The sequence below is a fragment of the Anoplolepis gracilipes genome, chromosome 4 (genome assembly GCF_047496725.1).
Source record: "Anoplolepis gracilipes chromosome 4, ASM4749672v1, whole genome shotgun sequence".
NCBI lineage: Eukaryota > Metazoa > Arthropoda > Insecta > Hymenoptera > Formicidae > Anoplolepis > Anoplolepis gracilipes.
In genome coordinates, this window is record NC_132973.1 from 1,542,875 (window position 1) to 1,555,743 (window position 12,869).

The window sequence follows — 12,869 nt, forward strand, 5'->3', positions numbered from 1 at the left end:
CTCGGAATATACCGATTCGGCGTCGGAGTACAAATACTGTGTTCCGCCTCTCTGTCTCTCCCCCTCCTTTATCCCGCGCGGCCCTCTTTCTTCCTGTCAGTCGCACCGGCGCGGCGCGGCGCGGCGCGGCGCGGCGCGATGCGGCGTCGTTTTTACTGCGGCCTGAGCGCCGCGGCGTTAAATGTTCCATGCCGCCGAATATTCGCTCGCACGCTTCCCCGGGATATCCCTTTATTCCGTTGAATAAAGGCATAAACTCACGATTAGGCGAGGGTAACGTGGAAAGGCGCCCGTTAAAAACAACTGTATTGCTCGTATTTTTACTCGTGTTGTAAGTTTACGACGTATTATCGATATTTTGAGAAGTTTTGAAAAAGAGAGAGAGAGAGAGAGGGGGGGGGGGGAGATCGCGACTTCGAACGAGTGATCTCTGAACGAACGTAAAATTTTCATGTCTCCAACTATTGATGATAAGCGAAATCACGTTCAAACTGACTGCGCGACTTGAATAAGTCAGGTATCGTTAAATCTCGCATTGACTATTGTTTGACCAATGAGATTGTCTCTTTTGAGAAAGAGCGCCGTAGATCGATGCAATATCAATTTTCGGACAATTTCTATAGAGGATTCGCGAAAGAAGAGTTCGGCGAATATCCGTCAGCGTCAGGGACAATCAGGTCCCTCTCATTCGAGAGATCGATACATCGATTCTGCGGTGATAGATACTGTCGTGACTCGAATCGCGACGGCGACTCGTGAATAATTTAGCGAAAGACAAAAGTGACATCGCGATCGATTGCGCCGTGTCAACAAGGATCTTGGCAATGGAAGGCAAACAGTCAAATATTTGACGCTGCTTGCCGAAATTCAGAAATATTCGACAAAAATAGCGCCGCCGGCCAATAGAATGGTTAATTCGTACCCTCTCGTGAATCTTCTCTCTGACCTCTTCTTCCAGCTCTTCTCTCATATTTGCACTTCTCCTGCATCCTTATTCATCCAGAATCAATTATCCTTGGCTTTTATCCGAGATAGCCGTTTTATGTCTCGCTAGTTAATCTTATTCTGGCATAAAACAAACGCATCTAATGTCGCGGAATCCTAACCGATGGTCAACATTATAGTCGGACAATTAATGTCGTGACAAGAAAAAAAAAGGGGAAACAAATGTTTATATTGCCGATATTCTGCAGTTATGTAACACTAATTTTTATCACACACATTATTAATATAAATTATATTAATAAAGATTATCTCTTTCTCTTCTTCTGACTCATTTAAAAAAAAAAATAAATAAATAAATAAATAAAGATACACATAAATGCGGTCTCTCTTTGTGTAGTTCGTAAACGCTTTTGTCCTACAGTTAGCAAACGTTTAACGAGTTAAAAACGTTTGTGAGCGACCGTAAACTACATGATGATACAAGTAGTAAAAGATAGGATAAACGTTATGTATCCGACTGTTTACCCGAGGAAAACGCGCGATAAAAATTCCGCGGCACTATATAGCGATCGTTTCGCAAAATCGTGAAATATTCTCGAGTTTCGGGCGGAATTGTACTTCGGAAGCGCGTTTACTGCGCGTGAAACGAGGCCTTAGCGGTGGTTCTGAATTTTACAAAATACACCGGCGATATACTTATGCCTCTCCTCTCTTCTTTCTCCTCGCGGCGCCAACACGCTTTTGCGTTCCGGAATATGAGACATTACGAGGTGGCTTGTTTTATATCAAATTACTACAGAATCGTTCAACTATCTCTCGCGCGAGGATGTTCCTGGGACTTGAATTCGCGCATATCTCTCTTTCTATTTATTTATTTATTTAATACACATTTAAATATTCACAACATTTATATTGAAAACATTTAAATACATAATATTTGTTTTTATTTCAGAATTTTGCACAAATTTCAAGTGTAATGCAAAGTTATGCCTTTGATGGAATCGTAATTTTATTCCATCTTTCGATATTTTCGTGCGATTTTTGCATTTTCTCCCAATATTTATTCACTCTCTCTCTCTCTCCCTCTTATGAAAAGTAGAACTAAAGATGCGACGTAGGCGGCGGAACGCCCCAACGGAAACTGAGACGAAATCGCTAGCGAGAAAAACGTGGGCCTGTCGGATCGGGAATGCGTATAGTATTATGGGCAGGCGGACAAGAAGAAGAAGAAGAAGGTCTCGGTGAACTCGGCCTAAGGCGTTTGCGGGTCTGGGCGTTCGGCGCGCTCTGTACTTACCGCGAAATGAATCAAGTCGCTGGTTCCAAGGCGGGCAGGTGCTTATTACTCACTCGTACAGACCACGTTCGCCACCCTCTCCGTCCCCTCCCACACTCATGCCATCTTCTTTCCCTCGCGCGGAAACCTCCCTTGCCCTCTGGCTTTGGCCCGAAACTCCTCCTTTATCGTTCGCGCCTCGAATATCTCGGAAATCTCTCTCTCTACCCTCTCCCTCTCTCTCTCTCTCTCTCTCTCTCTCTCTCTCTCTCTCTCTGCCGATTTCCTCGTTCGCAAAGCTCGCGATTATCACGCGTGAGAATTAATGTTCGTAGTCCAGCGCAAAGTTCCCGCGGAAATTCTAGATTCCGATTCCGATATCCCAGATACCTGGCGCCGTTCTGCTCGACGCCAAGATTTCCGCGCGATTGGGAAAGCCGTTTGTCTTTTCGATCCCCTCGTCCGTATCGAAAAGTAAATCAAATTCGAAATTCTCATCGAGGCAACTTGGAATTTGAATTTCTCTCCCATCTTAGGACTGTCGTACAATCGCCAAAGGGTGCTTCATCGGCGTCTTCAAATTTCCGTTTACGACACGCTAAGCTGATCACAGAGGAGCCTCTCTTGTAAGTCTCCTTTCCGAATGCTCAAGTGTGGCATAAATGGAGTAATGTGATTAGCTGTCGGTTGGCTTTTCTCGCAAGTATATAATGCCGGCGCGCGCGTGAAATTTCCCCGTTGCGGAGTTTGTCGTACGGACCGTCGCGTCGGAGCGTCTGGAGCAAGCAGTCGAGAACGAAGGGGATGAGGGACGTGTTCCTAATGGCGGTCATCTCGAATACCCCGAGGCGGCTATTGTCTCGGTTTATGCCTTCCTTGCGTATATATATATATATATATATATATATATATATATATATGTGTGTGTGTGTGTGTGTGTGTGTGTGTGTGTGTGTGTGTGTGTATGTGTATATACATCACGTTGTGCGCGTTACAACAACCTTCGACCATGAGCACCGAGACGACAAGTATCTTTTCCGTCCCTGCGACCTTTTGATCGAAAATTTACTCTCTGTATATTTCGTAATTCTAAAGCGTAAGCGTGTTCTAGAAGAGAAACTCAATTAATCCGTTATATTATATTAGATACAAGTGTATCATATATTTGGGTTTAACGTTTCCTTGAGAGTCGATAACCCGGAATCAGTCTCCAAGTCACATTCGTTCGCTTAATCATAAATAGCAGCTGCATTTTTCTTGCCTGTTTGACAATCACTCGTAAGCACGAACGGCCAATCGCGCGAGGTGTTGCTGGTAGCGATGCCGACAGAGTGCATCGCAGGTGCGCATAATAGAGGTTGGAGCTTCGCGTGAGAAATTGCGCTTACGGAATAAGCATCTTTCCTTCGCGCTTCGCGCGCGGTCCTCTGTACTTCCCCTTCTCCTCGCGCAACCGGCGCCCGGAGGGACGATCCCGATCTCTCCAACTATCATCCGCGCTTGCATCCATAACGATGGGCGCACGTATACATACACGTACCGGCTGTACACGTGGGTGTGTATCCCCCTATCGAGAACGTAGGTCGCGCGTAATAACTGCTAACGGTTCGTTCCTGGCGTTCCCGAGATCAGATTAGGGACTCTGGCGTATTAGATCCTCGTGAATGCGGCGCCCCGAGATCGTATCTTGGCCCGACGCTAAAGAGGAAGCGGTTTCCGCTGCGACGATCGACCCCTCGCGATCGTCCCCATAAAGCGCGCGATTAACTATCGCGCGGAGATAAAACGCTCTCGAATAATTTCACCGTAACGCAATTCGACATAATCGGGCTAAGAAACACCATGTTGTTTCGAGAATCCTGAGAGTCCCATCGATAGAGGAACGTGCGAGAAACTTGAACGCCTTAATTATACGCGCCGGTCAGTATCTTGTATAAGAATCAATAATATAATTATAAAAACCCATAATCAAATATATAGCGAAAAAGAATTCATCATTTTTCGCAATGTAAATTTTTGTAGAAATGATATTACAGTATTCGACGTAATTAAGTGTGTCTCACGACGGTTACTCTGTGATAGCGAAGCATGTCGGGGTGCAGGATGGCTTTCGTGCCATGTCTAATCTTATCTCGTTCTCCTGCTCGTCCGTCTCCTCGCGCGGTGTCGTTGAATCACTCGTAAATCGAGCATGCTGAGAGAGGTCCCTTCATGGGTTGTTCGCTTCGAGAGAATCGATTTCGCTCTCGTGTTTGCGGGATTGCATCCCGACAGGATCTTCCGCAGCAAACCCTTCAAAATCGCTCTTTGACCGCGCGCGTTCCTCCAAATCTTCCCCATATCAGATTCTCTCGATGAGAAAGAGAAAGAGAGAGAGAGAGAGAGAGAGAGAGAGAGAGAGAGAGAAAGCGAGAACGTACTAGACGGATCACTAGATAGGTTGCTCGCTTTCGTCCAACAGCTTTCGAAGATTACGAAAAATTAGTACAAAGTTACCCTCGAAATGAAAAAAAGTATGTTATTGTATTTGATATGGATGAATATTAGTTTGAATATTTTTCCAATATTTGTGTATATAATAACTTATATAAAAGGGAGTGTTATATTTAAAAATATTTGTCATTACTTTTCTTTTAAAATATAAATTACTCGACGTAGAGAGTCTCAATATAGTCTGAAATTTATTTTTGACAATTTCGCCGACTATGCGTATTTCATATACCTGTGTTTAGGTACTTTAGCCGGCCCCAGTGGGAGCTCATGCTTCATGTAAGGAATCTGACGTGAGTTCCGGCTATGAAGATGTTCTTCGGCTTGCGGTATCAGCTTCCCGTTGCTTTACGAAGGAAGGTAAAACGACGGATCAGCCGAGTCGCGTTGCGCGCCTGCATATTTCATAACGGCTGACACAATTTCCGCGCCTTTGAATCCCTTCGGGGTCCCCCGTGCGTCGCGTTTGCGTTCCCTAAAAATTTCAACGGCCAAATACACTCCATCGAGCCATGGTTGTTGCAGTCGGTGAAACAGAAGAACCCGCTCGGTGCGAATTGTCCAACCAAGTGCCCTCTCCTTGCGTTACGCGTTGATCTCACGTTTGGCTCACTTCGAGCCAAAAAAGCGAAACGACTCGGTGCAACGACACAATAACAACGATAACCAAGCACTGACGAAAAAAAATGTTGAGAAAAAATCGCCGAGTGAGTGAGACGAAGCCGTAGCCAAGCGCGAATTTGACAATAAAGCTCCGTCAGAACGGAGAAAGAGAGAGAAAGAGAGAGAAAATAGCCGGAGGCGAGTTTTCACATTTAATTCGCGCTCGCTGGTACAAGGGGTGGGAAAGGGAAAGGGAAGGGAGAGGGATAGGAAGGCTCAGGGATTAACGTCGCGAAATATCACGAAAATATGTAAATATATCGAGAGACAGGCAGTCGAGCGCGGGCAGCGGGTGGTAGGGTTGAAGTGGGATGAAGGTTTGAGAGGGGTTTGCAGAATCGAGTGGCTAGGGCTGATAGCGGGGTTAGGGGGGGGGGAGGGTGGATGGGAAGTGAGCGGAGCTTTCCAGAGTGTAGGAGGCCCATTGAAAGATTAAAAAACTCGCTCGCGTACATGTCGAATCTATAGTACCGGACCCTTTTTTTGTCTCACTCACTCACTCACTCACTCACTCACTCACTCACTCACTCTTTCTCTCTTTTCCTCTTTCTTTTCACGTGTAAGCGAAACATCGCAGAGAACAACGGAAGGCAATGACGAGCGACTCAGGTATTTAACTACAAAAATGTTTCCTTGACAACCATCAGGAAAATTGTTTTCTCGATTTATTAGATTGGTTGAATTTCACGTATTCGTCCACGTTTACGATCGCATATATATATTCAAACGAATTTTTCTTACAATCCCTCTACGATACATTAATTGCTTTTTCACCAAATAATTGTCATCAAATATTTGATTAATATTTTTTCTTAAACAGAATCAAACAAACACACATGTCACTACTACTACTACTACTACTACTACTACTACTACTACTACTACTACTACTACTAGCGTACAACTACGTGGATAAATACATGGGCGAACGCATGTGGAACGTAAGTAGGAACAAAAAGCGAAGGGAGGATTTTACTTGATTTTAACTCCCGTAACCGGCTGAGCTCGGACATAACACAGGTAGAGTCTATTGTTCCGCGCCGTTCCGCGAAAGAAGAGCCGACAGAGACTATCGGCTTAGTTCTCGCTTTGAGATTCGCCGAGATTTGGAGAACGCTTAATGCACCATGAGCGGCATAAGAGTACTTTTCAGATTCTGCAAGGTATCCACGAAATTTTATAAGCATTAGCTTTAACATTTTTAAATGCTGCATTAATACGCGAAAATTTTGAATAGAGAAAAATCAATCTTTCAATGTATTTACGGTTGTGAAAAAAAAAAAAAAAAAAAAAAAAAAAAAGATATAATCCCTTGCAACACATTCTCAGCATGTTAAATAACATGTGACAAAATAAATAGGAATCATTAATATAAAATGGACTGACTTTTGTTCGACATAATTAATCGACGCGTATAATCCAATTTCAACAATGCAATTATTCAGAGACGCAGAACGGTATTTGAAGGTTGCGATATATAATAGATGCCTGATTCAGATTCAGCCATATTGGGAAACCAAATACAGTTGACACAGAAAATACAGTTGTATAGTGAAATGTAAATAAAATCAATATTTTGTATTCGCGCAATGGAAACAAAATTTTCCCATAGGATCTATCATGATTTAGCACATCGTCAAGTCAATCGTCAAGCGATTTTTCTTTCCTGTCTTTAAAGAATTTTTATCAAGATGAAAGCGTTCTTTGAATAATTATACGCGCAACAAAGTGAAAAAGAGCGGTAAATTTATCTAAATTAATATCTAATCTTTAAATATAAACACACATATACGTATATTAAATTTAATACGTACTCATATACGTACTTAAAATCTGACGCGTACAAAGATCTGGTGTGTAAAATGTGTGCATATCAATCTGATATGTGTGAAAAAAACAAAACGATACTAAAATCCTTTTCTCTCTGCAAGTTGAAGAGACTTTGAGATAAAATTAATATAAATTTAATAAACATGACAATACGCAAGTATCAATACCGATCCGCAATAGAGAGCCTTTTATAGCGCGCGAAAAATGACGCGCGCAGAGGAATACGGAAAATGATTCGATAACCCGATCAATCGCATCGGACAGATCGTTCGTTAGGCCACGCGTTACTGTCGGCTGGCCGAATCGCGAATAACCAAAGTCGGTACAAACGTGATTGAAATATAACACCGCGTGAGTTTGCTCGCATCATCCAGCCTTCGGCGACGACGCGCGGTGCGCGCAAACGTGCCGCGCGCACCGCTCGTCAAAGTGAGACCCTCTGGCGTTTTTTACGATATATCCCGGTCAATTTTTCTTTATTCCGGACATATTTTGCGTGCGTCGCGCCGAAATACTGCCTCCCGAATGTTGACATCGCGTGTTCGGCCGCGGCGGCGGCAGCGACATCCCAAAGGGAATCGCAATTAATTTATTTAGACCGTAATGCGGCGTCGCGTCGCGTCGCGTCGCGTCGCGGCGAAAATGCGCCTTTCCGTCCATCGAACGTCACGATTCGCCAATCAATAATTGCTTACATTTCGTTGTTAAAGGAAGGACCTGATTGAATTACAAACTGAATTTTTGCGGAGAAAATGTTTTCCAACCATTTTCCGACCTGGTATCAATTATTAACAGAAATTATATACACAAATGTCAAAATGTGACATTTTTTATCAACAACAATTATATTCGTAAATCATGTTACCATTCACATCTCTGAAAGAGTGCTGCTGCATAGTGCTGCAAAAAATATTTCTAAATACTGTTCTTCCTTTTATCATTCGTTTGATAGCAACATCTCGAAGAAGGGACTACACACGGTATTAAGTAAAGCAATGTGGCGGTCGCGTTAGCTCAAAAAATAACTTTGCTTTGCCCCTATCTTCTATCCCACGTGCTGGATATCATTGTTGAACGGCACGGCTCGGCTTATTAGAATAATATACCGTCCGCGTGTCGCGGAGGGGAACGATGGCCAGCTAAATACGGAGGTAATTGTTCGAGGGATTGTTGTTCCAGGTTATTCTTATGTAAATCTTGACCAAAGCCAGTTTGCTGGAAGTGAAAAGGGGCAAGAGAGCGGGGGAAAGAGGGATACCTCCCTTCCTCCCTCCCTCCCTCCCCCCCTTCCTTCTTCTCATAAGCGCCTACGAATATTTGCACGGGGTAATTATTTCGCCCTCCCCTCCCCCTCCCCGCCGCCAGAGGAGAAAGCTGGATTTCCGCCGGGGAGTTTTCCGCGTGTTATTTCGTCGTTCTTCTCCTCGTTATATCTGCCATTGTTCTTTCCCTCAGCGATTTCGGGACGACACCGGGCCTTGATCGAGCACTCTCGGATCGCGCGAACACTCCGGAATCGCTCTTTTCACGATTTTCGGACGGTTTTAATGCCGGGACTTCTTCGCGCGCGATGTTACATCCGCGCATGGCGCGGATTTAATCCTCGCTCAGAATTTCGCTGCCGGTTTTTCGGGTTTTTTGAGTTTTTTGGGTTTTTTGCCGGTTTGCCTTAAGAGCCATCCGATTTCCCATGCGTTTCACATGGGAAGAGCTTAACTGAAAGAGTTCAACTTTATGCTTCCGTCATGCTTGCCAGTTACTTTTTTATCCCCTCATTTACATTTACCATATTCGTAGCTTACGATAAAAACAGATATCTTAATAATAATTATAAGACAGCCATATAATTTGTTCTGCGTCATCAACAGCATTGCACATGCATTAACAAACACGTAATAAAGATATCGATACAAGGCACTCGTGCGAAAGTAAGAAATTACGCGTGCCATTAATCTCATTTCTCTATCTTTATGTCATCTTTTTAAACATCCTACTTGCAATTAATAAAACCAATAAAAAGATGGATAAAAAAACTTTGAAAAGAAAAAGAGAAACATGTTCCTCTTTACGCATACAAGCACGTAGCAAACACCTAGCGAACATTAATGCTAATTTATTGTGTTTTACACAGTGACATTTTATGACGATATAAATACCATTAGTCTGGTTAAAAATTGACACGATCGTAAATAAGAAGGCAGAGACACGCTTTCGTAGCGGATCGTGCAGATAATCCACTATTGCGAAGGGTTGGGTACAACTCGAACGAGCAAAGTCGATTACCTTGGACCTTACGTGGGCTTACCGGAAGCCCGTCGAACATCAAAGTACCGTACGCGGCTTCCTGGTTAATTAATTTTCCCTGTTACACCGATCTTTCCAAGCATAGTCGTTGTAGGACGTCATACGAGTGCAAAAACCACGACTATAGACATTCTTATATTTATAGTAACATACATATCTAAAGTCTTCTTTTAGTGTTCAAACATGACGAGAATTAGCACAACTTTCTAATTATTACTTCAATAAATTAATCTTGACCAATTAGAATATATCGAAACATTTAACAAGTACTTTAAACTTGTTTACTGCTAAACTCGGACTTTGATCGAATGAATCTATTTGAATCATTAATCTTTTTACACTCGTGATACCAATCTTATGTAACTGCTTAAAATATCTTACGATAGTGAAAGATTTCGACTGGGACCGAGACGACTTAGACAACGGTCTACTCTGAGCCATTCTTCAGAGTCCATCTACGGGGTCACCTTAGCGTATTTCCCACTTGTCCTGTCGCGGAAAGAGTATGCGGAAGCGAGGAAAAGCCGCAGGTGCAGAGAGGCGGAGCGACTGGCGCAAGCGCAGGTGCAAACCACACCTCCGTGAAGCAAAGCAGGGAGGAGCGAGATGAAACACCATTCGTGATGCTGTCCGCGATTGGCGACCCCGTTCACCTGCTTGGTCTCGTGTCCTATCTACCCCCGCGCTCCTTCCACCTCCTTGCAGTTTCTGCATCCACGATGGTATCTATTAATGTATTTGTATGACGTCACACTTATCGTCTTCTTTCCTGCCGTAGCAGGACACTTGACGACGACATCCTTGCGATTGATGAAGTTGCGAGTGGACGATGACTTTCAATGTATTCCGCTGACTCATTGGTTGCCATCGTTATGCAACGTGTTTTGCGTTTTACACTTTGTACTCTGTCGAATTCATTTCCATACGAATGTGAATCTTCACGAGAGACAACAAAAGTTTTGATATTTCTGATGACAATCTATCTATATGTACAAATACAATAGTATCTATCACTCAGTTATTTTATATATTTTTCTTTACATCATTTTTTTTTTCTATCATCAGTCATGCTCGTGGAGATTATTAAAAGAAGAAGAATTTGAAAACTCGTCAGTCATCAGTATCGTCGCTCCAATACCTCGACGACTTGTCGTGGTTTCTGCCCCACTTCCCGACCCAATACCTAAAAAGCCTTCAGTCTGCCAGTGGATCTCGGTAGATGGCACCTCGCTGACCTACCGCGGCTCCTCGCAGTCGATTCGCGGCTCTCCGACCGCACGGTCGTCCGCAGCAGGCGCGAATTCCGTCAGCACGCGCCGGCCCACACTTGCCTCTTTCGGTACAATAACGCTGAAAATTGCTAAAGAAAAAAAAAAAAAAAAAAAAAAAAAGAAAGAAAGAAAAGTCCTCCTCGGCCCTGAAACTGCGCGCTGCTGGAGTCAAACGAAGCTCCTCTCAAGACGTTCGCTTGGTCACGAGTTCGGCAAGCGGTTCGTGGAGTCACGTGAGAGTCGCCGGTGTGTTCCGCGCGACCACGAGGTGCTCGATCCTCGATCATCAAGAATATACTCCGATATCAAAAACTCTTTCGTTTAGTTTCTTAACTGAACCAAGTGTTTCTCACAGAAAGGTGTGTGCGTAAATCCCTTGCAAATCTCTGTCAAAAATCAATTATCCAAATTTTAATTACATAAGCGAAGCGTGATATCTCTGACTTTTTAGCATTCTGCTTGACAAAATAAGGTTTGCGAATGTTTTGTTATAAAATTGTTCGGGATCAATAAGATCCAACATCATTATGAATGTGAGCGACAAAACTAATCTCGAAGCAACGTTACCGATAAAAAGAGTCAAATAATATGTATATAAAAAAAATTTAACGATATTTTCTTCATCAATTGTCTCCGTTTACATCTTCAAAGTTAGATCGTGATATTTAAAGGGCCGAGGAGATATAGAGTATATAGAGAGCCTCGAGTATTCTCGATACATTTCCTCTTCTCGGATGTATTAAAATGTTACATTCGTTATCGTACCCGTCAAATCGCAAAAGCGCAGCCCACGAGTGAAACATAAGACCTGAGGATCACTCGCAGTCCCACTCGCGATCGTCTGGATCATCTGGATCCTACGAGCCGGAGTGAGTATCATAAAGAACGTCAATAAAATATTTTTACATAACTTGCACAATTTGTATACATAATTCATAATTTTCTGTTTGTAATTCGAACGTTATTATTCTAATTATAACGAGTGCAAAAATGTAATTCAGATATGTTATTCAATTCCACACATGTGTGTATGTAATATACATTTCTAGTTTATAAAAATATTTTTATTATTAAAAAAAAATGCGAAAAATGTATTTGCATGTTTACTCAATAAATATCTGCACGTGAAAATAAAAATTTTTATTGAGCTAGAGGAATTATGTACTCTTTATTAGTCGATATTTGTTGAAAAACAGAAGATAATGGATTCTGCGAAAGAACGCACGTAAATGTTTAATTAAAGACCCATTTAATTTCGACGAGCGCTATAATTTCGTTTATATTACGCGTGAAATGTTTCCCTTCGGATTCCTCGATATTTTGCGATAAACAGTAAAAAAAAAAAAAAAAAATGTGATGCGCCGAATCGAGTATGAGGTTGTTACGTTGAAATACTAATGGAATATCATAACTAGCGATATCAAAGCATTTTTTCCTCAGCTACGATTTCGCTCTCCAACATGCGCATATATATATATATATATATATATATATATATATATATATATATATATCAAAACTTTAAATGTGTGTACGATAAATTAGCGTAGCACGAATGGAATGCATAATAAACTAATTTAAACTGTGATTGATCTTTCATAACATATAATTATTTGAAATAATTATTATGCATTTCTCTTTTATATCACAACATATGAAATATTTTCTCCATATACATTAACCGCGTTTTTTAAGTTTGCTTATGCACCGCAAGTTTTTAGACAAGTCGCGACTGACGATGGGTCGTCTCGTTATTTCGATATACTGCATTTAGATCCTTATCAGACGGGACAATCCGCTCGCTATCCTGCCGGCAACAATAGACACCTGCGAGTCCCCACCGGCCGGTTCAGGTATGGCAATTTGAATCCGCGATTTTTGCAAGGGGGCAATTTATTACACGGCTGCACGAACGGCGACAGTAGAAGAAGCCGGCAAGCCGCTCTCTGGTGGGAGGGTAATGAAATTGCAATCATCGTGTGAAATTTAATATTAATCCCGGATGTAATATGGAGAGGGTGCAGGGGCGCTCAACCGCCGCAAGAATGGCGGTCTGTTATTCAAAACTGGACGTTGGACAAGCGCAAGCC

The 12,869-nt window shown here is 42.5% G+C and overlaps 2 protein-coding genes across 2 annotated transcripts in view; one reads left to right on the forward strand and one right to left on the reverse strand.

The window, feature by feature from the left end:
• Positions 1-12,869, reverse strand: part of Spz5 (spatzle 5 Toll-1 receptor) — a 124,374-nt gene that overhangs the window by 37,792 nt on the left and 73,713 nt on the right. The window lies entirely within an intron of this gene.
• LOC140665221 (uncharacterized) overlaps positions 10,896-12,869 on the forward strand; it is a 181,229-nt gene continuing 179,255 nt past the window's right edge. Inside the window, exon 1 of the mRNA XM_072891045.1 lies at positions 10,896-11,648. The gene's annotated coding sequence lies outside the window, so the exon portion shown is untranslated. The remainder of the gene's footprint in view (positions 11,649-12,869) is intronic.